A 24,563-nucleotide genomic window follows, 5' to 3' on the forward strand; every position below is an offset into this window, starting at 1 on the left:
GTTGCTTTACAATGGATATAGTCCTACACATCACCCAGAACCTGGACAGGCCTTCAGTCTGTGCGTTGGGCTCTGGATAGGGACTTAAATGGGGTTTGAGTGAGGCACAGTATCTTACGTGGTCCTCTGTTGTGGAATAAACTTCAACATCTCTCAGGCTTCAAGTTAAAAGCATAAACATGATTTGTTCCTTATGTTGTGAACACAACATCATTATCAAAACAAAAAAGCAGTTCAGTAGCACTTTAAAGACTAACAAAATAATTTATTAGGTGATGAGCTTTCGTGGGACAGACCCACTTCTTCAGATGAAAGCTCATCACCTAGTAAATTATTTTGTTAGTCTTTAAAGTGCTACCGGACTGCTTTTTTGTTTTGATAGTATATAGACTAGCACGGCTATCTCTCTGTTACTATACAACATCATTATCTCTGTTTCCTCTGTCTCACTGGCACACACTGATCTAGGCTCCTTCTCATGACATCTATGTGTATGTGACGTATACATCTCTCTCTCTCTCTCTCTCTCTCTCTCTCTCCACACACACACTTTCCTATTGCAGCCAAGAAGTGTATCTGTGTCCACACCTGCCCCCCGCTCACACTTCAGCTCTGCTCAGACAGTGTGGAAGAAGAAGCAGCCTGATTTGATGAACAGAGGACAAGAGCCCAACTTGGTGGAGAGGATTAGATTTGGACAAGGAGCCTTGGAGGCAGTTGGGGAGAAGGAAACTGGGACTAGGAGTTGGGTGGGAGTGGAGATTGAGACAGGCTGGGTAAGGAGATGGGGATGGACAGTTGGAATTGGAGGTTGGATGGACAGTTGGAGGTTGGATGAACAGTTGGGGTTGGAGGTTGGATGGACAGTTGGAGTTAGAGGTTGGGATGGACAGTTGGGTTTGGAGGTTGGATGGACAGTTGGAGTTAGAGGTTGGGATGGACAGTTGGAATTAGAGGTTGGGATGGACAGTTGGAGTTGGAGGTTGGATGGGGAGTTGGAGGTTGGGATGGACAGCTGGGGTGGGAGGAGCTAATCAATATTTTGTTTTCTTCTTTCCGTGTGCAGCTCTGGACTTATGAACTGCAGCACGCTATTCAAACCCTGCTCTGACTTCAGAATTATTCATTTCTTTATGGGCTCTTCATGGTGCTCATCACTCCAGTTTCTGAGTGCTTCATAGATATGACATCTGTGCTGTCCAAAAGGGGAGGCAAGGCCCAGGCAACCCTCCCTCCCTGCAAATGCCTCAGGCACAGGGCCCTGGGGAACTCCTGTGTTGCAGGCTCCGCCCTTTCCCCACACCATTCCCAGCCTGACCCCTGACCCTGTCCCTGACCAGCCTGACTGGGAATGACCTGGGGCAAGGTGCAGCAGCAGCTGGGGGTCACCTCCTGTCACCTCCCTGCACTCATCATGCGGAGTGAGTGGCAGCTTGCTCCTCTCTGCCACACCGTCCTAGCCTGCTGAGCACCACTTCTCTGTGGGTGGCGGGCAGCACAGGCTACTTCCCACTGCCATGGGGAAGCAGGGCTCAGCTGTCTGGGAGGCTGCAGTGGAGCCAAGCAGCCTGCTGCTTGTGTCATGTGGTGAGTGTTGGGGAGGGGAGCTAAGGGGAGGCCACCCCTTGCTACTGCAACCGCCTGCCCTGGGTGCTCACACCCTACCACAGGTAATCCTCCCCATTCCTGTCATCGGAAGGCTGAGGCAGCTGCTGCAAGGACCCCAAAAATCTAGAGCCTGGGACGGGTGTCCACCTCATTCAGTGGACAAGACAGGTCTGTATGACCGAGCGTATTTTCAAAACACCGCTGTGAAATGACTATCATCCCCGTTCTACAGATGGGCATAAAGGCACAGAGAGATTCGTATCTGTTAATTTTTATGCCCAGCCTGAGATAGCTAGTAGGAGACCAGATGTAGCATTGTTTAGCATTAAATATATCTGCAGATCTGACCCCAGACTTCAAAGTTAAGTATCCAGAAATTGAGGAGCACACTTAGTGGCCACTTGTGAAGAGTTTGGTTTATGTGGCTGATCGAGCATCACATAGAAACACTGTGGCAGAGGCAAACATAGAATCCAGTTATCTGTGGCATTACTGAACTGCCTTTACCGTGAGACCATCCTTCCTCTTCCTATCATCTCTGTTCTCATTCGTTAAAACACCTTCCAGCTTCTGTAACAAATGATGAAGGGGTCCTACAGACGGTGATCTCCTTGATTGCATAACCCTGATTTATCCCCAGAGCAGGATCCCTCCTGCTCTCTGAATAAGGAGCAGTGGTCTGTGTAAAAGAGCCTGGCCGTGGCTACACTAGCACCTGCCTTTCGTAAGGGGCATGGTAATGAGCCATTTCGGCAGATGCTTATGAGGCGCTGCAATGAATATGCGACATCTCATTAGCATAATGGCTGCCACGCACATTTTGAAAGTGCCACTTGTGACACACACGCTACCCCCAGACTTTGAAAGGCCCTTCTTCCCAAAACCAAACGGAAAGAAGGGGCTTTCGGAGTCCAGGGTCCTTTCAAAATTCCCCCATCTACACGGGCGGTGCGTGTTTCAAAAGCGTCAATTTCAAAACATGCACAGCCGCCATTATGCTAATGGGGCGCTGCATAATTATTGCAGCGCCTCATTAGCATCTGCTGAAATGGCTCGTTACTATGCCCCTTCCAAAAGGTGGGGGCTAGCATAGCCACGGCCCCTGAGATATATAATTAAAGGCAGTACCAAACACATACAAGGGAGCCAAATTGAGGCTGTATGGGCAGAATTTAGTCTGGCATTTCCTAACTTCTGAGTGCTTGAATTTGGAACTTTAGTAATGTTCTAATATAGTTTTAGGTGTGTAATAGATAATATAGAATTGTCCTGCCTAGTCTGTTGATGTTTTTTCTAATTTCAACCAAGCTCTGCAATGTGCGACTGTGTGCATGCACTCCATTTAAAAAAAGCCCTAATAGTATTCAGTGAGTCACATGTACTTATACTATTACAAAAACGTAATAGGAACTGGCTGACTGCCATCTATTACCTGGCATCCTGAAACAGTGCAGTCTGTTTTCAGCATCAGAATGTGACTTATCATCTGGAAGCGATCTAGTTGCATGGTTACCTTTGGGGTGTAGTTCTTGTTGATTCTTTGCTAACAAGCAAAGAATGATCTAAAGTCAGACTTTATCAAGTAAACTAGTAATTGGACTGAAGATTTCAAAACCAGAAGTGGGCAGTGGATTTGAAGTTAGCTGCCTTTATCCTCTCTGGTTGTTTTTATGAGCAGTTAGTTATAAAAGCCAAATCTCCCCTTCTCTCCTTCTCTCTCCCCTTTACTGTGCAGTAAACAAAGAACACTGCTTGAAATATGCATCTGCTGAGTTCGCCCCAACCGAGGTCTATAAAGTAAGTTTGTTTTCTGAAGGGGTTAAGGAAATATAGCTCAATATTCTCCAGCAATGCACACATGTAATCTCCATCAGTGTCAATAAGAGCTATTTGCACATAATGAGGTAGCAATGTGTGCCACATTGTGTGTGTCACAAGAGAATCTCTAAAATGGTTCACGTTTCATCTGGCTGACTAAAAGGCTATTAAAAGTGCCTCAGAAAAGTTTTCCAAATCCAGACAAATATAATAAGCAGACCCCCAGTATTACCAGGGTATTTGTGCCTGACATTTCGGCACTGACAAAAAAAGGTTTCAAGAACATAGCAGGCCCCAAACACAGCTTTATGTGGTAGCACATTTGTCATAGAAGTGTATCCCAAAATTCTTTGCAGCGTTAAATGCCACATTTCAATCAGCTGTAAGTAAAGACATAAGAAGAGAGAAATTAAGAGGTGAAGACAAAGGAGAAAAACATGCTTGCTGAGCTTATTAGAAGGTATATGTGTTACCCTGGCAGGGCAGACAAGGTGCCTGCTCATGCCAGGTTCGCCATGCCTCAGCTGTATGCTGGCAAAGCTGAAATCAGTCTGGCTGCGTTTGTATTGTTATAATAGGTGTTAGAATGATAAGAATGTTGTCAGCATTTAGACTTTGTGGAATGCTTGTAAGTTGCTACATGCATTGATTTCACTTACAACCTCTGCACCTCATGTTATAAGGTAGTAGTTGGGTGCTTGCAGTATAAGTCTTTATAATCAAGAGACAGTAGAGAAACCTTAACTACTGTGTCACTCTGGTCTCTGCCAGAAGGTAGTGTGTCCTGCCTGACGAGGAATACTCCCAAAAGACTATCTGTGAAGTTACGCTGGCATAGTGCTCGAGGAATTTACACTTGTTAATTTGTTGCTGAAAGCTATATGTCGCTTTGGGGTTTGTGCTGTGGGTTTGAATGGTCTTTGCTGAGGCTGGTACTCCTGCTCCTGAATCACTGTGGGCAGCTTGGCGGTGCCAGTGAGGCAGCTGCAGAGAGATACAAAAAGGCTGTTCCTGATTACAGGAGCTGCCAGGGAGAAGACTCTAGCAGCAAAAATGGCAAGATTGTGTGATGGCACATAGAAAAGGCCTGTGTTAGGTCTGTAGATGGCCCAGAAGTGCAAGGGAGGGAGGGAGTGATGCTATAGGTCTATGAGGTAGATGAGAACAAGATGATGATGATTATAAATGTGATATCCACATTATTATAGCTTTGGATCTAATGCGGGGAGTATTAAAAATAATGTCTGTGTCTGAAGGATCTCATTCCTATATGCCACTAGAAAATACAAGTCTATAATATAATCTTGTATAGTATAATGCTGCCAGCTCTCATGATTTTGTCATGAGTCTCATGATGTGTTCTGTAAAGTCCCAGCTCCTGGAGTCAAGTGGATTTCTGATGATTTGAGCCTTCATTCTTAAAGAAAAAGTATCTTTCAAGCTCTCATGGCTGTGAAGAAAACTTCAAAATGTGACTTCCCCCACCCCACCCTCTAGTTGGTAAAAAAGCAGAAGGCAAGTAAAAAGAACATCAAATCTATTATTTTTAATGTAATTTCATGATTTGAAAGCCAATCTCCTGATTTCTGGTAAGCCTGACTCATGATTTTGCAACCTTTGGGGTTTGCAATACTGCCCTAGGAACAGTAGTCTAATCTATGCAGGAGAAAGAAGGTGTGCTGTTTACCCCAGCTGAAAAGAACCAGTGGTTGCTTCTAGTGCCATGATGATTCAGTTATTATCTATACAGTGATTGTGTGTCAGCAGCCCTGCAGCAGCACCAGGTATCCTCTGCAGCCCCACAGTTCTGAGCCCACACACTGCCACAACAGCAGGACTGCAGGGGGCTCTCAGCAGTGCCTCAGGAGCCTTGAGCAGCTAGGTGGCCCCCTGCATGGAGTGGGTTTCTTTTCTGTTATCCAAACCTCTGCACAGTCCAAATCCCTTCCTCATCCATCCTGGGCAAGAGGAGGGGATTTGGATAATGTGAAGGTTTTGATAATAGGGTTTCAGAAAAACAGGTGAATCCAGCATTACCGTGACCATCAGCTATAAAGAAGAAGACTTTAGGGCCACAGGTTGGCCACCCTGATATAGTATCTAGATCAGTATAAATTCTGACATTGTCAGTATGAAATTTTAATTTATACTGATTGTTACTAGTACTTTCTGTGAGGACTGTTATAAAACCAGGCAAATATCTGGATGAGCTGAGGTACCCACTGAAAGACCTCTGCATACCCTTAGGAGTACATGTACCCCTGGTTGAGGATAACTGACTCAGAGCATTCATCAAGCTTTCAACCGAAGAATCAGTGCATGGGAGATTTTTACATAAATTTCTTTTTAATGTTAATGGGAGTTGTTCTGGTTCATCTCCTGTGTGTTGGTGGAAGACTAGATCTTGTGTTATGTAACATATCAACAATGGTAATTAATCATTTGTGAAATGATTAGGACAGTGAAGAGTGTACACTTCATTTCACCTGCTGTGGAGAAAGGAGCCTGATCTTCTTACTTCAGAACATCTGTTCTGAGTACAAGTTGGCTGGTTATTTAGTCTATCAAGAGCAGACTCTATTCAGAGCACAGTGCAAATACCACCACCACCATGTCTCTGTCTATCTCTCCTTCCCTCAAGACAGTTTTCACTCACATTTCAAAGGCATGACTTCTGGGCAGTGCCCACCTACCATGTGCCCTGCACCTTATTCTCCCCTCTGGCCTCCTTCAGAGATTTCAGTATTTCGGTATAGGTAGATATTTGCCATTGCAGAAGCTGGGTCAAGGTTTAGTGCCTGAGACCTGTGAGACTGGCAGCTTTTCCTGTCTGTAGGTAGAAGAATGCTGCAGATTTTCTGTCTCTTACTTCAGAGGCAGGATAGAATAGGTATGAAAGAATTAAACACCAGTGCAAACGAAACTCACTTCAGTTGATATTATCAGTATCCTGGAATTAGCGTTAGATTGGGCAGTGAAGACATTGGGTGGGCTTCATGGCCTCACCTCCTTGGTGTGGCTTCATGAATACAAATTCTTCCCACCTTGGGCCAGGGGTCAGGAAGGAGCTCATTAGGGACCTGAGGAGACAGGCACCTCTGGACTTCTCCAAATTATACTTGGAGCCATTTTGGTACCCAACACCCCCAGCTCAGGAGAGTGGAAAGGTAGTATGTCACCTCTCTATCTCTTCAGCAGAAAAAAGTGCAAGCATGGGTTAGTCTGGGAGATTGCACTGGATCTTTGGCATATCAACCAATTGGCTAGTAGGTCTGTAGCTCCACAAATGATTGGAATTCATTATTTCTCAGAAATGCTTGAAGTTATTCTCTTAAAAGCCTCACACTCGTGTCTAGCCCTTCTGTGTTTTTTACTGCATCTTCCATCCATGCAGAGTACTATGTACTCACAAACCAAAGGGGAATGTGAGATTAAGATACATAAGAAATGTATCCAACTTGCTTCTTTCCAAGCTGGAATAAATATTGTACCATATTTTAACCAATTGTTTTCTATTAATACATTTCTTATGTATCTTAATCTCACGTTCTTCCTTGGTATGTGAGCACACCCTATGTGCAAACACACTACTACTTTTAGGAGGTGGGCAAAGAGGGCATATACAGGTTTTTGAGGTCACTGGCCTTGACTTTAGGACTTTAATGTTATACAGAACAGTATCTGCCAGTCAGATACTTACGCCTCCTTCCCCGCATTACCTGTTACAAAAAGGTGATGTAATAGTGTGTGCATATATATCTAAGATATTTATTCCAACCCTGAAAGAAGCAAGTTGGCCAATGGCCAACACTCCACATTTTGCGACTACTTGTGCATTGCAAAGTTCTGCACTTTTAATGACCAGTAGAACTTCCATACTTGGCCATTCCACACTTTTTATTGGTTAAGTTCACAGAAAACCCACATAATTATTGTATAATATCTTCATGAATCAAGCTTTAAGTGTGCAGTTCCAGTAGCAGTAAAATAAGTGTGCTTCAAATGTTAACAATTATGGGCTAGATTTATAAAAGCATTACACATTGTTTGCTTTGGGTTTTCTAAGTATTTTATTCATAAAAGTGCTTAATGCACCTGAAATAAATCCACGTTCCTTCGGAAACTCATTAGACTGTTGTCCCTCTACATAGATTTTGCCATTATGTATTTTAGGAATGTGTCACACACAACGAAGCTGGAGCTTCCTGCTCAAACTCTCATAACTTTCAAGAGTTTTATTTAAAAAAAAAAAAGCAGGTATGTGCATTAGAGACAGCTGATGCCAAATTTAATTTGTGTTCCATTTGCAGAGTTTCCAGCTGCAGTTGTAGAGGCCATCCAGTGCAGGCCAATGGATCTATACCATTGATGGATCTAGCTTACTACATGTAAGGCATGGCAGAATTGTCCCAATGGGAGAATCAGAAACACTGACTCAAGGCCATTGTTAACACATGAAGTACACACTTACTATACCTCTATTTACTTCAGTGAGCCTGATTCTCCTATTACTTATGCAGTTGCAAATTGGATGTAGTAATTTCATTCAAGTCAGTGGAGTTATAACAGTTTAAAAGTGGTGTGAGATGAGAACCCATTGAAATGTGATTATATTAGCTACAAGGTAAGGCAGTATTTAGCCTGCTAACTTCGATAAAAAATGTACGCTACAATATGTACAAAGAATATATGATCAGACTCAGTATGGTTTTGGTATATCATGGCCATACTACAGGTAGGAACACAGAATGTTGTTCCTTGGTACTTCAGAACTGTTCTGTACATTATCAGCCTAAACCAGGCTTTTACACACTGTTAAAATAGAACATAGTATAACTGTTTTTTAATAACTCAGTATCTCATTTGTCTACAGTATTAATTTAATTTCCTTACAATAGTTTAGCATTTTATAGAAAATATTTGTTAAAAAGCCATGGTGAAGGGTTGGATTCAGAAAAGACCAACTGTGTTGAAAGGGGACCATTGGCACAAGGATGACGTAATTTTCTTTCATGTTACACTTCCTCTGAAAATTCTTAGAAGTCGTCAAACTCCTGAGCTAGAATCCTGTGAATTTCCTGATATGAGTATTTGCTCGCTTTGAGAGAGCTGAATGTTTTCATGCAATCCTATTTCCTGATCAGGTATAATGTTGTTTTTGGCACACTTTGCACCACCAGTCAGAATCACTTCACCTTTCTGTTTTTCCTCTTAGAGCCAGGCACTCTGCTTTCCTACATGAAACATCTTCAGTGTCACGTGTGTGTAGGGTGTGAATATTTTCTCTTGTTCTTCACCCTAATTACCCCTGGGGGGTATATTTGAACCACATTTTCTAAAATAAGTGGTGGAAAATGTGTTTACCCTTTTTCTTTCTTTGTTTTTGAGAGACCCCCTAGATGTTTGAGAGATGCCCTAGATAGCTAAGATCAGCATTCTGTAATTTCATATCCCCACTCATACCGTGGACTGGCAACTCCTTTATTTCCTCTCAGTGGAAGAAATGCCGAAGAAAAGGATGCAAAGTAATTTTCCCGTATTAGAGAGGATATAAATTATTAAATGGGGGCTTGGGATGTTTCTTCAGATTGACCTAAACAAACAGAATTTGCTTCAGTGACCTTTGGCTGAGACCCTGCCTTTTCAAATGCCTATCCCAACAACATGATCTGTGCTCAATGTAAAACCCGGGGGCAGTCTCTGATTGTTTCAGTGCTCTGGGCCACAAACAGGGAGTAGAGCTTATCCCCATGCTCAGGGAATCTTTGGACGGCTCTTCTGGGAGGGAAGCTGAGAGTCCAGGAATCCTTGGGGACATTAAGTTCCCATCAGAGCCAGTTCAGCAAAAGGAGCCCTCATCAGCAAAGGCACCAGCTGCAGCCACTCTTTGCTAAGGTGAACTTCAAACTGCTTTGCCACTTGAATAGTAACAGAGAGAAAGCCGTGCTAGTGCTAGCTTTCGTGGGACAGACCTGAAGAAGAAGATCTGAAGAAGTGGGTCTGTCCCACCGAAGCTTATCACCTAATAAATGATTTTGTTAGTGTTTGAAGTGCTACTGGACTGCTTTTTTGCTTTGCCACTGCAACTGTTGTTTTGGTGACAGAGCAAGAGGCAATGTGCCAAGAGAGAGGAAGCGAGTTTTGATGGCTGGGGGGGGAATCCAGAAGATTATCAGTGTGCACTCTATACTAGAGGGCATTGAAGAATGAGCGGTATTTATTATTATTTTTACTATTAGTAGTAGTAGTGGTAGCAGCAGCTGTGGTACTGCCCAGATGCATTAGTCATGGACCAGGATCCCAAGCACTACACAAACACAGAACAGAAAGACAGTCCCTGCCCCAATGAGGTTCTGGTTACACTAACATTTCAGACTATCAGCAGTGCTGTGTTGTCTCTGTGATATGGGAGGTCTCTTCCTGCATTACAGCTGACAGCATTGTCTGAACCAGCTGTGGCTCAGAAACAAGGAGAAGCTGTCTGCCCTCACTTGTTCTTCTCTCCACAGACATGGCTCTGTTTGCGCTACTGCTGGGCCGTCCCCCAGTGCAAAAGGGAGTTAATGCTGCTACAAGCATCATCAGCACACTGAACTTCCTGAAGGTTACAGGCAGCGTTAGCTTCCAACAGCTTCCAATATGTAACATAAACAGGTTCACCCAGGAAAGAAGTCACCAAGGGCAGCAGTTCACTGGCTCCTCACCTTTCCCTGGGCCATGCAGATCTTTTGCAGAGAAGAACATGGCAGACAGAATGGATAATACTATCTCTACTAGGGGGTGCCTGTGGCAGCCTGCACTAGAAATGGCAAGACTGGGGCAAGCTGCAAAAGGAAGAGCAGCTGCTCCCAAAACTGGTGTGTAACACTGAAGTTAATCTTCCCAGTTAGTCACAAACTGTGCTTCTGATGCCCCCACACTGCTTATCAAGAAGCAAACAAGAAATCACTTTGCCCCTTTTATAGCATTCCAGGGCTCTTACTCCCAATCAGCTCCTAGGTCCAATACAGTGAGGAGTTATTTTTAAACTTTTTAAAATTCTTTTGACAGCATATTACCAGACCAATATAGATTTGCATCTTATTCAAATTACCATGCTGCTAGCCAATCCTTTGGTGTCTAAAACTAAAGGTGTCTGATAGAGAAAAAAGAAAGAACAAGAAGAGAGATGTTAAATGGTCAAACAGTCACATACATACAAAAATGTTCATCAGGTCCCTAGCAGTGCGGGTGAGTTTGCTGGCGTGTACGTCCCTCTGAAGTGTATCCATAGCATGGATGGGGTGTTCAGTCCTTTTTTCAGAGCTTTGATATAGAAAGGTTACTCCAGAGATAAGCAGGAATGAAGACAAAATGTAGAAGATGCATCTGCCTTTTATATTCCTTTTGCCTTGTGGCTTCTACTTCCTTTGTCCCAAACACAAGCTGCCCAGTCCATGGCCTGGAAGCTTTTGAGTTCTGTCCACAGGTGTGCTCTTATCATGTCTTGCTGAGTCATGAGATGTAGGCCTTGCCTTCTCTCAGTGGGTCAGCTGAGCAGTTGATGGTCCTTGATGGACTATCAAGCAGGTTAGGCAGTGCATTACCAAAGTGCTTGTGGGTGTCACTGAGATGAGCGGATAGCAAAGGTGAACAATCAGGACAGGAGTGTGTCCTTAGCAGTTGGGGGCGGGTAATAGGCACCGCTATAAACCAGAGCCCCAAATACTGGGACTCTCCCTATAAAAATGACATCTGGTTGCCCTAGGTGTTACCCAGAAGCACAGCACAAATGTGGGGCAATGTAGACATAAGTCGATAACCCAAAATACAAAACTGATGCAAACATATAAATGAGATTATTATATTTGGCCAAATTATAACGTTTTTGCAGATCTCTTGCACAGCATTTCTGGCATAACTCATGGTCATTCTATAATATTGATATTCATAATATCTTTAAGTGTCCCCCAAATGCCATACAGTGTGACAGGCCTCCTGGGTTTTTTAATTCCTCAGTGTTTTCTCCCCTTTGCACAGTACAGAGGAGAAAATTATAAGACCCTTTGTAAAATGTAATGGGCTTTTGGAGATCCTAGTTTTTCCATAAAACTTTATTGTGAATGCACATTATGGGTTTGATCCAAAATACACTGAAATCAGTGGAAAGCTTGTTTTTGATTTCAGTGGGCTTTGGATAAGGATTTATGTGCTGCCATCTTGTGACACATCAGATGCCTAAAATGGGAGCACTTTACAAGGTTCCAGGCCACATTTTCTAACCTGATTCTGGTCTTGCAGACCAGGTTATTAGCCCATCTTAGCTACATTGATCTAAAGTGGAGCTTCTCATGATGTCACAATCAGGCCCATTGTGCACAAAACGGAACACATGTGAGTCTGTATTGAGAACAGGTCACTGAACGTCCAGTGGCCAGCTGGGTGAATACCTGACCACTTACAGATATAGTTGTCCAAACTATGAATACAGCTCTGCTCACATTTTTTGCATATGCAATGCCACGTTTGCAGGTTAGAAAATCAGGCCTTCGGCATTCAAAACACTTTCCTCCAAGGTGCTTCTGTCTTTCCTAGCTATTGCTGTTTGCGGCATGTCGCCCTGGACCTAATGCCAAGCTTTGACCCCCCTCTGATTTGAGTATATTTGTTGATTTTTCAACACTGAAGGCCTGAGCGTATTCACAACAGAGCTCAAAGGCAAAATTCCCATGACTTCGGTAGTGCAGGAAATCTGGCTGCCACAGGAAAGATAATCATCAGCATACTTAACTCACTGACAACTCCAAGTTTTTGAAGCCTTCGGTGCTAGCAAAAAAGCCAGACATATTCACTGACAGCATTTACATTTTAAAGGAAATGTTTGTAGAATGCCAAATTTTACATTTGTTTATTTTGCTAAAAATTCCAAGCCTGTGCAGGTCAATTGGGCTTGAGATCTGGTCACACGCAGCACATTTCCACATCCATACTGATTTCGGAGGGAAATCAAGACAATTGCAGATTAATTGATTTAACTCTAGGGGGCACCAGAGGCATTGATTTGTTTTATCAAAACAAAAAAGCAGTAAAGTAGCCCTTTAAAGACTAACAAAATAATTTATTAGGTGAGCTTTCATGGGAAAGAGCCACTTCTTCAGAACATAGCCATATCAGAACAGACTCAATATTTAAGGCACAGAGAACCAAAAATTGTAATCAAGGTTGACAAACCAGAAAAAAAATTATCAAAGTGAGCAAATCAGAGAGTAGAGGGCGGCGGGGGGTGTCTAGAATTAGATTCAGCCAAGTATGCAAAAGAGTAGTGTGTCAGCTTATTAGTTTTTGTCTGATGGGATACTCTGTGTCGATCACACAGAATTAAGTGATTGCCTGTGTTTACTACGTACATGATTATTGAATAAAAGAGCCAAGGATTGTAATGGTTCCTTTCAGGCAGCTCTTAACAGTAATAAAATTATTATAAAATATAAATAATTACTATTTATATAGAACATTATGTTTTCTATTAATTTATGTTGTCCCTAATTGGGCCTGATTCACCACTCTTTTGAATTCTGTGTAGCTCTTTACAGAGGTGCAAACTGCATGTATAAACTGAAACCAGAGCTGAATGACAGGAGTTTATAACCACTTTGTGAATGACTCTATAAGAGGCAAGGCATTGGACTGGATTGTTGATTGTGCAAAGAATAAATACAGAATGAGGCTGTATTGTTGTTGTAGCAGCTATAAAGGTTTGAACCATCACAGTTGCTCCATGCGGCATTGTAGCCATGCAGGTCCCAGCGTATTAGCGAGGTAAGTTGGTGAGGTAATGCCTTGTACTGAATCAACTTTTGTTAGTGACAGGGACAAGCCTTCAAACTTACACCCAGAGATCGTCTTCAGGTCTGGGAATCATGCTCCCAATGTCATAGCTGTATACAAAATGGAACAGATTATTTAGCATAAACTGATCAACAAAGTGTCAGTATTCATGAGACGGATACTTCAGACTTTCACCTCTAGAGGGGGATATAGGACCTTTGTTTTATTTTCTACTTCGGTTTACTATTTTCCTTGTTCCCTCATCATTCTAATTAGTTACCCTGTCACCATAAATATGATTTTGCCTTACCTAAAAACAATTGCTTATGATACATTATAGTGATCTTTTACAGGTTATGCATTTAAGAAAGATAGCATTTTCTTTATTCTGTATTTTGAAATTAATTGAAAACTCTTTTGTAGTTCTCTAGATGTTTTAAAGCGTTACTATGCCTTTACATGTGTACATAATCGAAAAAGTAGCTGTCATATTCCACTATGTATTTCAATAGTGGAATTAACTAGCATGGTCATAAAATTTGGCACGAGTATCACATTCAGTATAAATCTGTTTCCTAAACAAGTAGCTAAAATATAAATAAAAGGTCAGATTCTTTACTTGTACTGTAAAACCCTAATTAAGTCACTGGATTTCTATTCAGGGATGAATTTGACTCACAGAGTCACTTTGGAAGAGACTTATTGTTATGTGTCTGAGCATTTTTAAAATGACAAAGAACTTACTATCCACTGCTTTAAATAAAAAATAAGTGTATATATTAAAATACTTGAATTTTAGTCTTCCATGGTTCTTCAGATGTGTGAGTCTCAGCAAATGAGGGTGAAAAGGACTTCTCCTTCACAGCAGAAATGTCCACACATTCTCTTTGTCTTGAAATTTACAGAGAGTTTGAAACAATGGCCCTTGTGGATCCTATTTCTTAATTAATAGGAGTGAATAATTATTTGCTGTGAAAAATACCAAGAATACACATCAGGAAATATTATTTTATTTAGAAGTAATAGTTACATGCATTATTAGTCATTGGTTAAAGGTTATTAGTATCTCATAGCATACTATTTATTTAAAAATAAATTATTCATGCTGAAGTATTGGGTCTTAAACTTGAAAAGACTTACTCATCTTGGACTATAAATGGAGTGTAAAATTAACCATGTGGCTAGTATTGCGCTGAAGTGTTTGGTAGGCAGGTACATTACTGCCAACAACGAACTGATACAAAACTTACAGAAGCCAAAAAAGCTCAAGTACATAGGACAAGTTATTGATTAGTCCCGCTATGATTGCCTGTTGAAGTAACAGATTGTCTTCTTTTAAAAAAATCTCTTTTGTTTGTTTAATTTCGCTCAACATCTGTAGTAGAGGAAATCCTGGAATTGACTTCTTTCACACAGTCAGCTGGTAAACTGCATCTCATATCTGAGATGTCACATGTGTACGAGCTCCATAAACAATGACTTAATTGGGGAAAGTGTGTTGCCAGACATGAGGGTCTGCATACTCCTGTTCTGCAGGACCTGGGCTCTGAAGGAGTGAGAGGGGAGTGTTGTCCAGAGCAGTACTGTAGTGATAGCCACTCTCCACAGCAAACTCTGTCCCTCAGTCACAGTCACAGGGAGATACTGGGTATAAATGATGCTGATTACTTTGTTGTACGCTGGCTTGTCCTGCCTTCCCTACTTCTACTTGCTATCCATGGGAGATGATGGAGCAGCTGTACAGGGGTGGGGGAAGGCAGGAGCTAGCAGATCTTTATAGTAATGGTCCTGGCCCTTGTAAAGCAATTCTCAACCTTTAGTCATCTGGCACTCGCGGCTGAGCCAGTTTTGGCTAGGTGCATCCCCAGAGCCATGAGTTGTAATAATTTGATCTAACATAATGTTTTGGGTTTAGTGCATGTGTACTGACCAGTGTTGGTAGCCTGTGATATGCAGCAGGTCAGACTAGAAGATTTGGTGGTCCCTTCTAGCATTTAACACTCTGACTCCATCCTTTTCAGGTGATATGTTTATGATAGGAAATATACACTTCACATTTACAATATATTTGTACCTGGTTTCCAAAAATGTCTTCCACATGTTTTCTCTGCGTGGATCTCTGTACGTGCCCGACAGTGCCAGTGACTTTCCCTTAACTTGGGAAACTAAACAGAGCAAGTTATGTTAATGGCAACAAATTTTGCATCAGTTAATACGGCCTTTTAATTCCCTTTTCAGGTATCTGACCTATCTCACTTCTTTCCCTTTTTTCCCTACTCACAAAGTTTTTTCTACTGGCCAGGGTCAACCCTCTGTCCTTAGGTGGAGCAATGACTCCTGGGACCACAGGACTGGCCTCTGGCTTACGTATATTGTTATTGAGATGTGAACAGAACTATGAGGCTGTCTCTTTTATAAATACAGAGGTTTTCACATTCAATGGTTATATTTCCTGAGAAACATATTTTGTTGTTTTTTGACATAGGAGTAAGATTTGAAACAATGGTATCTAGCAGCAACATAAAGGATTCACCATTTTGTGGCAGACATCTGGACTGATTCATTTGATAAAGGTCATGAACTGCCTCTATGGATGTCAAGTCAAGTCTTTGGTTACCTTGGATCTCATTTTGCTTTGACATGTGTCTTGGTCATAAAGAATGCTGCGGCTGCTGAGTTGGCGAAAATCACAATATCTTTGTTAAATGTACTTTTGGGACCTTTACAAGACCATAAGGACAGAGTGCCGTAAGCACTTGCACCAATTCTTCCAGACAAGGTGGAAATTAGTACCAAAAAATAGAAATGAAGATAGAAATGTCTCCTATATATTTGCAGATTCATCTTAGAATTATTTGTCCTTCAGTCATACATCTTTGAAAAGTAAAGTATTTCCAAATGAACAGCAAGCTACCAAAGGTCAGTAAAAGCTAATCCATTTTAAATCAGTGATAGCTCTTACAGGAGTTATAGTTAAGACCACAAAACCTTTTCCAATGTAGTGTATTTTTTTCAGCAAGCTGCTGAACCATGTCAGTAGGAGATTAGAAATAGGCAAACCAGCATTAGAAACCAGATACCATTCTTCTCCCATCTACCTGTGCACTACTCATCACCTATGTCAACAAATGAATGCAGACCAAATTGTCGTCACGGTTTTGAAATAATTGGTGGCCTGTTGTTACAATATGAGTTACCTTTTTCATTTAGCTAGAAGATGGTAGAGCACACTCATATGACTGGATTATAATTTTAATTATTATTGAGAACTTCCTAGGTTAAAAGGTCATGTTGCTGAACAAGGCTGTTTTTCCATCTTAATTGCAGTGTACAAGTATCTTAATTACGGTGCACAATGGAGGGTGATAATGGTTATTGCAACTGCCCCACTTAACATCATGTTGCCTTTCTGCTGGCATTCTTCCCATTAATAGGCATGATTTCTCTTGTGTCAGTTATCAATTTCTGATGCTGTAATGACTACCTGGGTGCTTATCAAAGTGCTCCATTTTGACTTTATCACGTCAAATATTCTATTCTATTCAAGTTGAAATGTTAAAATGGCAATGAAGCATTTTGACCTTAGGATGATGAAATGTGATAATTTTTCACTGACAGTTTTGACAGAATCAATATGTTCCTGTTAAATGTTTCTGTTTTGTCAAATCAGCTTTTTCCAACAGAAAACTGGAAATAGTCCATTCAGCTCTGATTTTTGCAGAAAAAGCATATTCAGGACTGGCCGGAATGAATCTGCTGTGGTTCAGGGGCGTACAGACTGTGGCCAACAGTTAATTCCTTAGCAGGGCAAGCTCCAACTTAGCACTTCTGTTTGTGGCAGATAAGTTAGGCTACAGTTCTTACAGCCTGGTAGCCATTTTAATCTCAACAGTACCTAATGCCACCACTGTGAAAAGAAACCAAAGTATGCTACAGTCCTCACTCCAGAAGTGAAGCAGAGATAGTACTAGTCACTGATTATGGCCATCTGCCTTACTCCGTTTATAAACCTGCTTGCTACCACTGACAGTTTCTATGTCTCACCTTTTGCATTTCATTTGTGATGCGTTAACACTACATGGTTTATACGAGATATGTGCCTGATCATAAGCACATAAGAACGGCCACAAAGGGTCAGACCAAAGGTCCATCTAGCCCAGTATCCTGTCTTCCAACAGTGGCCAATGCCAGATGCCCCAGAGGGAGTGAGCAGAACACATAATCACCAAAGCGATCCCTTTCCTGACATCCATTTCCAGCCTCTGACAAACAGAGGCTAGGGACCCTGTTGTTTCTGTTAAGCTCCAGGTTTGCTCAGCATGTTCCAAAACCCTTCTGCCAGATGGATTTGGCAGCAACAAGGTTGGGATCAGTTTCAAGGGGTTCCTCTTAACGATACAAACAGAAACAGCATGCGCCCACACCCAGTAATCTGGGGAAGCTAAACCCCACCACGGATGCCTGAACAAGGCAATCCTTCCCAGCTTGCAAGCACAGAGTCTGTGTATAATGAAATAAAACACTTGTATTAAAAGGGAAGCGAAACCAAGCCTTAACCTGGGAAAACCCGCAGAAGTATGGAGCCATAAACAAACACCACCCTGTAGAGCTCTGTGGTGTGAAAGTCTGATGAGCATCTCTTTAACATGCCACTCCCCTTTCCCTCCACTTCACCCTACTCCCAGCTGGTGGCCCATCATCCCCGAAGACCTGGCTTCTTTTACCGTGGCTGCTCCTTGCCACTCAGTACCACTCCCGCAGTGCTACGAAGTCCAGCTGTTATTGGTTGCACTGGGTAACAAGGAACCTCTATGTATCTGCCTCTTCATTGCCTTGTTCTACAACATGGTCCCCATAGCAGATCTTGGGCTGAGCATCTCAGTGATTTCAGTTCCACTAATCACTCAACGGAAACAAGGACTCCCAATTAAGCCCAGGGCAGGGACAGTGTCAGCTTCTTCCTGATGGGGGTTGAGGTGGGCCGCAGTCCTTGCCTCTCACTATGAGACCCCAGTCCTGTTCCTCTTCTCCCCATTTACCCCTTGTGATCCTCTTCTCACCATTTATGCCCTGGCCACATCAGAGGCTAGAAGCTGGAGCAGAGCAATACTCAGTGGTGCAAGCAATGAGAGCTGCCCAGGTGTGGGGAAAACCCGTGGGGGCCATGGCTCAAGTGAGTCAGCCCACCCTACCGTGCAGCACCCAGACCCTCCACCTGCCCTGGGATGCACACAGCTAACAGCTGCTTCTTCCTCACTCTTTTGGCAGAGTCTGCACCAGCAGGTAAAAATTCCTGGCCTTGCCCCCTGTCATCTTCAGTGGGATTTGGCATTGCTAACCCCTGCTTAGTCAGTGAGGTTCCCTTTAGTGGGCCCCCTAAGTCAGGGCATGCTAAATGCAGTTCTGTTGCCCTTTACTCACACAATAAGGATAAGAACATTTCTCCACCCTGCATTTATTAGGAAAGTGACCTTTAACCTAACGCCAACCAAAATGGATCTTGTAGGCAAAAGCAACAAGAAGTCCTGTGGCACCTTATAGACTAACAGATTTCATAATCTGATGCCTGATGATAATCAGATGCATCCGACAAAGTGGGTCTTTGCCCACAAAAGTTTATGCTCCACAGGACTTCTCATTGCTTTTACATATACAGACTAACTCAGCTACCCTTTTGATACTTGTCACCTTTTGCCAAAGCAAGTCGGATTTGCAGATCTTTGTAAATGCAAGCTGCTGCTCCCAGTGTGTCACTAGATGCCAAGGTGTGCTCATCCATAGCCTGCTTACACTCATCAGCTGTGCAAAATGAAGGCTCAGCCATCCGGCCTAGTAGCCAAACATAAATGCACAGGTGAAAAGTTAAATAAAACCGTGCATGAGTTGTCTGATGCCTGCTAGGGAATATGGAATGAGGATGTTGATGCTCTTTGGCTAATGCCAAGGCACAGAACCTGCACATGGCTAGTTCTGGTCTTCTGAAGCTTCCCCAGAATTTACAAGATTTTGTGGTAAGCTTGAGGTATGGAGGAGTAACCATGACTTGTTGAATGTGCAGGTAAACCCTGCAGTCCTGCCTGCCTGATTACTGATAGCCTTTAAAACAGGACAATTGTGGCGTAAGGGGGCAACAGGGTCTAATTTGCAGAGCTGGACTCTGGAGTCATGACACCGCCTCATGGCTCCTCCAGCTGATTCTCAGAGCAGTGTTGGGTTCCAGAAGCAGCAGAGTTCTTTGCTGGATAGTGAGTTACAGTGTTGTAGGGCTTTAAAGGGCAAATAAATGGAAAACTGGGGAGACAAAAAGAAATATCTTTAAACCTAAAACAGTAACGTTGCTTTATAATTGTCTTTGTTTACATAATGATTAAGCAGTTCATACAAAAAATCAATGTAACCTGCTCAGATTAGTGCACAAGCCATTCAAAACAAAAAAAATACAATTTAGGTGAAAGATATATTCTGGATTCTGGACTATGAAGGTCCTGCCTGCTTGCTTGCTTTCCATTTTGTACAGAATTTAAGGGTAGTGCTCATGCTGGCTAGACAGCCCTGGGAAATGCCACATTCTCCTAATCCTCCAAACAAATAAACTTCAGTTCAGTGGCAGTGGCATCTACCCTATATTGCCTGGTGATGTGCCTATGCCTGACATGAAGTGAGAGGCTGACCTGTGTTCCTGGCCCACTCCTTCTGAGTTCTCTTCTCAGGCCTCCAGTAAAAGGTAATTATCAGTGGCAGATTTACTGGTGGCTGTTGTGGTCTTCTTCAGCTCCATGGGAAATGGACTGTTACCATTGTCTCATTCTGCACTGACTCCCACAACAGCCATTAGATGGCAAGGGTTTGAATCACTACCAATCTGGGCTGGATTTGAACCAGTGAGCTAAGCAGTAAAAAGCTCTATATGCCATCAACAGCTCTATACATCCTGTAATACTAGGGTGACCACATTGCCCTATGGCAAATGTAGGACACTGCCTTCTGGGGGTGGGGGGCTGCTGTCCCACAGTGAGGCACTGGGGATGGGGGTTCCACAGCTTCCTGATGAAGGGAAGTAGGGGTGGGGACTCTGTAACCTCCTGGCCAGGGAGGAGGGGGTGCTCAGAATAGGGGCTTCACAACCTGGGGGCAGGGAATGTGGCAGCTGCCCCACAGAAGATGTCCGTAGCATCAGTGACTACGGCACTGGGGAATGGGGCAACTGCGCCATAGAGGACCTTCCCTCCACAGGAGCTGCCTCTCTGAGGTGTGGAATGCTGGGAAATGAGGCAGCCACCCAGAAGAGGGGCTGCTGCCCCAAGACTGGGTGCTGGGGAACAGGAGACCTGCAAAATATGGGACAATTTTTCCATTTACTTAAAAAAGGCAGAATACTTGTGAGGCAGCCTAAATAAGGGATTGCCCCATTAAAAACAGGATGGATGGTCACCTTATTTAATACCACATCTGTTTTTCAAGATCCAGACTGTAGCTGGCCCCTGTGTGGCTGTGATAGGGCAGGTGAGGGCACCAGAAACGTCCTTCCTTTCCTTGTCCCACTTTCCCAGGACCAGCTACAATCATAATCCACACTTTCTCTTGACCACAAACACTCCTCTGTGATAGCATACCTCAAAGGTAACTTACCGTGCATTGCTTATGTAGAAGCCCTTCCTTGAAGGCCTTGATGAGACCTCCCTGACACATCATTCTCCCAGTGCCCCCACTTTAGGCACCTTCGAAGGTCTAGGCTTACACGTTGTTGATTTTTCATTGGGCCTTCTGAAAGCCAGGATAGCTTCTTTAGTGTAAATCAGAGCTGCAGTAAACAAAAAAGCAGTCAAGTAGCACTTTAAAGACTAACAAAGTAATTCTGATCATCAGAATTTCCAGATCTGAAGAAGTGGGTCTGTCCCACGAAAGCTCATCAGCTAGTACATTATTTTGTTAGTCTTTAAAGTACTACATGATTGCTGGTTTGTTTTGTTAGAATACAGACTAATACGGCTACCTCTCTCTGATGCAGATCTGCAGTAGCCATTGATAGAGTTTACAAATTCTTGTGCTTTTATCAGGCACATATCAGGGAACCATTGTCACTTTTCGTGCGTTCATGCTTATTTATATTTTCAAAGCTAAGTTCTGAAAGTTAGGCTCCTAAATGCAGTAGTAAACACCTAAATAATGGGTACAGCAGTATCAAACCTAGGGACCTTGAGGATGCTGCCAGTGACAGAACACAGTGGCGTGCAACAGTCAAAAATACCTGCATTGCCTTTGAGGAAGACCGCTGCCGGCATCTACAAGAGGCACGTGAATGACGTCACAGCACATCAGCAATGCACAACCCACAGATTGCAAACTTCCCATGCACCATCTGCAGCAAAAGGTGCACCTCTAGAATTGGCTTATACAGTCACCAGAGGGCACACCATAAGACCAATAACAGATGATCTGCACAGATTTGTCATCATCAGATCGATAGACTACCATTAATGCTGAACATCAGAACCTAATTTTACCCATCCACACTTTAAAAATGCTGGCCCAAAACCACACATTAGCAGCCTTGTATAAGTAAAGGCAGCCATAAAGGTTATATATTGTTTCCACTTGCAAAGATTTAGTACTCCTCCATAGTCCATAGATGTTGAGAGGTAGTATCAAAGTACTCAATAGAGCAATGTTGGTCTTTACATTTTTCTTAATAGGTTAGATAGTAACACAGGGTATGCCTTCACTATACAGTGTCAGGATTTTTTAACACCTAAGGACATAATTGTCCCCGTGGGCCAGGGATTACATGCCTTTGGCTGTATGAAATCAGTGCAGACACACGAAATTCTAAAGTGTCACAGGCTGCCATTTAGCATCATTACCAATGGTCACTTTTTGTCAGTTAGCTCCCCTGGTAACCTGAACTCATGAATATTAATGATTATGAATTTGAATGAAGGCCTCTGATTGGGCAAGAGTCTGGGTTTCCAGAACCTTCCAAGCCTAAGAGAACCTGATTGAAAACTGTGAAAATATGATAATAGAATCATGAATATGTAAATAGAATCATGAATAATTTATGAGACTCCGGCATATAAGCAGGAGTCTCCGGCCAGTCTGTGGCCCTTGGGGGACAGATAGGATTCTGTGACCCAGCATAGGGAGGTGTTGGCTGCTTTGTGCAGCGTCCACCAGCCCTCAGGCTAGCTCCTAGGAGTGAAGATCTTAAGATCATTTAGCTGAAACACGAATCACTGAGCTAAATCACTAAAGAGCCGCTAGTTCACCGTGGTGCCAACGCTCCCAATCCTTTTGTCACCACAGCGCGTCGAGGAGCAGCAAGTGGCCTCAGAGGGACAGCGACCAGGTGGCGAACTGGCCTGCTGCAAGGCGGGTACTACGTGTCTGGTCACCTAACCCTGAGGCCGCCATCTTAAACCGGACAAGACTCAGCTACTGGACATGACTCACCTCCTTGACAAGAGTAACTCACTGGACTGGACACGTAATTTTATCCACCAGCCCGCGTTTTTACGTGGTGCTCATGTACATTTTCCTTTAAGCAGCTTGGGACACCGGGACCCTCAGTGAGGGAGCAGGGGTAGCTCCCCTGCTGTGTACTCTCCCCAATGGGGGAGGGGCAGTACCGGGGGGCCTGACCCCTGAGGCTGGGCCTGAAAGCCCAGGCTGGGATTTTACTTTAGATATTTAAGAAAGCACATTTAATCAATAACTTTGTTAATATTTATTAAGTATATTTATTCAATAACTAGTATTGTTAGTATTTATTAGATTCTTAGTCATTGTAATTGTTGTTCAAGAATAAGGTGAAGGTTTGACTTCCTTTTCCCTTTTACCTAATCCCTCTCTCTACAAATACACACATATATATATATATATATACACATAGCAGGTGTAGGCAAAGCCTCCCATTGTTGTTCCCCTTAAAGAACCTTGAGGAAGAGCAAATTGCCTCCCAGGTGTTCTCTGTTAGGCCTGTTGGGAGTAGCGGGGGGCCTCCCAAAGAGAGGACCAGCCCCGACTGGCTCCTAGGCCATAACCCCTTTGGGGCACGCTAGCACCCTGCCCCCGGTAAAGGGTGAGACTAGCGACCTCACCCCTCCCTTTAAAAAGGGAACAACAGGGATTTAAAAACCCCATTCCTAAGTAGCCTTACCTATATTTAGTTTCCTAATCTACCTTTTTGCCTTCCGGTAAAATAAAATCTTAAATCAACTCTCAAGGAACAACAAAGGAAACAATGTTTATTGTAAGTTTATAGATAACCGCTGAGTGTTGATACCTTTAAATCTAATTTGTGCTAACCAAATAAAATCATTAGTTACTTTGTTTCATCTTAACCCTTGTCCTGGTCTTATTGTCTCTGCTAGCCACTTCTCTCCAGGAGGATTTAGCGGGGTCCAAGGCATTCCGGGGTGGCACTCTCCCATCTTGGGGTTGTAGCAGGGTTCTGGTCCGGGTCCTGGGATCTGTGTATTCAGAGGGTCACGTCCTCCGTGTGAGGGTTTCACTTAAATAACATCTAAAATCTGTCCGTTAAGAGAAACCCCGACACACAGATTAATCCAGCCCCTAGTAGGGATGTGTAAAAATCAGATTATCTGGGTTTGACAGTCAATCCCTGAACTCCTCAATAGCACAAAGAGTAATGGAGGTTAATGGCAGAGTTTCTCTTATCAACCTTCCTTCATGAGGACAGCCAGGTAAGTAGAGTGTAGATAAGTGAATTCTCGCTATGCAATTGCCATAGGTAGAATTGCATATCTACAATCGACTTTCATGTGTAGTGTAGACCTGGCCTCAGACTGTAGTCTCGGGCAAGGGACTAGGCCATTGTGTCCAGGAACAGAGACATAAATGGGTCTATTTTCCCAATTATCACCTTCCTGGAGAAGGGGAAAGGAAACAAGTAGGATGGGGTGTAGCCTGCACACTAGGCCCATCCCTCTGCCTGCTGATGTGGGGCTTGTTTCCCACTCTGGGTATATTTTAGAGCAGTGGTTTTCAACGTATGGACGGCAGACCCCTGGGGGTCCCCAGGCTATGGTTATGATTTCCAAAGGGATTTACACCTCCATTTGAAATCTTTCAGGGTTGCAAAGGAAAAAAGTTCAAAAACAACTAGTTTAGAGGTAAATTATTACCTGCATGGAGGGAGCGGAAGAGGAATTCTGACTCAGGTGTGTCAATGAGGTGCAATGCCTCCAGCTGCTACACCTGGATCGTTGCCTGAAATCAGAATCTAGCACTATTGCTACCAGATAAACAGTATTTTTTCAAAATGATGACTACATGATAAACCAGCTCTTTCTAGGCTATGGTTATGAATG

General features: G+C 43.1%; 1 long non-coding RNA gene across 2 annotated transcripts; it reads left to right on the plus strand.

Moving 5' to 3' along the window:
• The first annotated feature begins 1,619 nt into the window (after window positions 1–1,619).
• On the plus strand, window positions 1,620–23,761 carry LOC142015339 (uncharacterized). Of its 2 annotated transcripts, none has more exons than XR_012646133.1 (3): window positions 1,620–1,776; window positions 3,344–3,405; window positions 22,537–23,761. It is a non-coding gene; the product is annotated as an uncharacterized LOC142015339 (long non-coding RNA). The 2 variants fall into 2 exon arrangements; XR_012646134.1 differs by lacking the exon at window positions 22,537–23,761 and adding an exon at window positions 4,796–4,921.
• Window positions 23,762–24,563: the final 802 nt, after the last annotated feature.

Source organism: Carettochelys insculpta, chromosome 6 (assembly GCF_033958435.1).
Source record: "Carettochelys insculpta isolate YL-2023 chromosome 6, ASM3395843v1, whole genome shotgun sequence".
In the NCBI taxonomy this organism is placed as follows: domain Eukaryota; kingdom Metazoa; phylum Chordata; order Testudines; family Carettochelyidae; genus Carettochelys; species Carettochelys insculpta.